This window comes from Microtus pennsylvanicus, chromosome 8 (genome assembly GCF_037038515.1).
Source record: "Microtus pennsylvanicus isolate mMicPen1 chromosome 8, mMicPen1.hap1, whole genome shotgun sequence".
In the NCBI taxonomy this organism is placed as follows: Eukaryota; Metazoa; Chordata; class Mammalia; order Rodentia; family Cricetidae; genus Microtus; species Microtus pennsylvanicus.
In genome coordinates this window covers 93,826,845-93,829,248 of record NC_134586.1, presented here as the reverse complement: position 1 = coordinate 93,829,248, position 2,404 = coordinate 93,826,845, and the positions used below count along the sequence as shown (strand labels likewise).

The 2,404-nt window shown below is 39.6% G+C and overlaps 1 pseudogene; it reads right to left on the bottom strand.

Annotated features, from left to right (window-relative positions):
• Positions 1-988: 988 nt before the first annotated feature.
• Positions 989-1,421, bottom strand: LOC142855627 (large ribosomal subunit protein eL36 pseudogene; annotated as a pseudogene).
• Between the last annotated feature and the right edge of the window lie 983 nt (positions 1,422-2,404).

Below are 2,404 nucleotides of genomic sequence, written 5' to 3'. Positions count from 1 at the left end.
CCTTGCCAAGACAGGATAAGATGGTTCTTAAAAATTCCCTGCCTCTGAAAATAGTCTGTTAGCTATGCTAGGCCTTAACAAAAATTGGTTGCTTCAATGTTGCAAATGAGACTTTGGGTGATTGCTTAGGTAGCCAATTGTCTCTGTCATATACTGTTCACTTTGGAAACTGTTTTATTGCACTTTCTGACTACTCAACTAATATTATCTCCCTTCTCAGGCCTTCAGTGGGGTTGAAGATTAGATAGTCATAGTTACCTTTTTCTTATGATTTTGACAAGCTTAATTCTGATGCCAGACTTATACTTTTTGGAATAGAATGATTATTAAAATATTTGTCATGTGTTCCTTGTTTAATATTGTTTATGTTGATTGTAATTTTATACTTGATATCTGTTCCTATTGTATACAGTTTTGTATTGGATTTGGATTGCTCTTGTTTAGACAAAAGGGGGAGGTGATGGGGTAGCTTTGTTAACCAATTATCTTCAAAAGGTGGGATCAAGTTAGGGTGTGACTTTCTGGGACCCAAAGAAAATCAGGTGTATGGCCCAGGTGCCCTCTCTGTTGTTCCTTCACCTCACAGCTTTTGTGAGTAGTGAACCGTGAGTAGCAACTCACGATTTTGTGAGTAGTCCCCTTATAATAAATAAAAATACAATTGTTTATCTGTTGAAAGCAGAGGGGTCCCTTGTTTGTCCCGGCCACCAGCTAGCTTACACCCGAAATAACCACACAAAAAAATGTATTCATTAAAACACTGCTTGGCCCATTAGCTCTAGTTTCTTATTGGTTAATGCTTACATCTTAATTTAACCCATTTCTATTAATTTGTGTATTTCAACGTGACTATGGCTTACTGGCAAGATTCAAACCAGTGTCCATCTCAGGCACAAGATCCATGGCATCTCTCACTTTGTCTTTCTTCCCAGCATTAAGTTCTGCCATCTCCACCTACCTAAGTTCTGCCCTATCAGGCCCAAAGCAGTTTCTTTTCTTTTTTTTTTTTTTTTTTTTTTTTTTTTTTTTTTGTGCCACAGCAACGTTTATTGAGAATGGGGAGGGGATCAGTCCTTCTTGGCCGCCGCCTTCCTCATGGCGGCCAGCACGTTGCTCAGCTCCTCCCGCTTCCTCTTGGCGCGTATGTGCGTGTCCACCCGCTTCTTGATGAACTTGAGCGCGCGCTTGTCCTTGGACACCTTGAGCAGCTCCATGGCGCGCCGCTCGTAGGGCGCGAAGCCGCACACCTCCCGGATCATGTCCCGCACGAACTTGGTGTGCTTTGTGAGGCGCCCGCGCCGCCGGCTGTGCCTCGGCTGGCTTACGTTCTTCGTCACCTTGTGGCCCTTGTTGAGGCCCATGGCCATGGGGTAGCGCAGGGCCATGGCTGCTCCTCTCCGATGGCGGCCGCGACAGGAAGCCCAAAGCAGTTTCTTTATTCATTACCCAATGAAAGCAACACCTGAACAGAAGAACCTCCTACACCATTTATCTTTTAGCTAACCTAGTTATTTCCTGAATCAAGTTAACTTCTACAGTAACCATATGAGAAAGATCTCCTGTATTTAATGTGATAAGTGCTGAGACTCTGCAAAGCATTTGACACCATGGCAACAGGAAATACATCTCTTGAACAAAAGGATATAACCATTTAATGAATGGCATGTAGTGTGAAAATCAGGTATTTCTGTCACATTCATAACAAATTAAAACTCCCTGAAACTAACCAAATGGAAGTGCTAGCTTTTTTATCTTTTTTTTTTTTTTTTTTTTTTTTTTTTTGGTTTTTCGAGACAGGGTTTCTCTGTGGCTTTGGAGCCTGTCCTGGAACTAGCTCTGTAGACCAGGCTGGTCTCGAACTCACAGAGATCCGCCTGCCTCTGCCTCCCGAGTGCTGGGATTAAAGGCGTGCGCCACCATCGCCCGGCTTAGCTTTTTTATCTTATACAAATCATATAGATTATCTGACCTCTTATGAACTGTTAATTGATATGCATTTGTACACATTTTAGGTTATAGTGAGAAAGAAAAAAATGAAATAATTAGTTTCTTTTGCTAGAAATTTAATAATATCAATTAAACAGAAAGAAATCTAAATCATGTACATAAAATAAAAGACACATAGATAGATACTTCATGAACTCTTTTTCTAAGTACATATATGCTATGAAAAAATACATACTTATATTATACTATATATTATATAATACATAAATGCAGTGCAAATATATTTAAAACATATTAGATGATTTTGTATTAGAGATGTATCACTATTATTCAATATGCAATGTCTTAGTTAATTTTCCTGTTGCTATGATTACAAAAAAAAAAATCTGGTGAAAGTAACATAAGGGAGAACAGGTTGATTTTAGTTCACATTTTAAGGGTGCAGTCCCTCATGAAA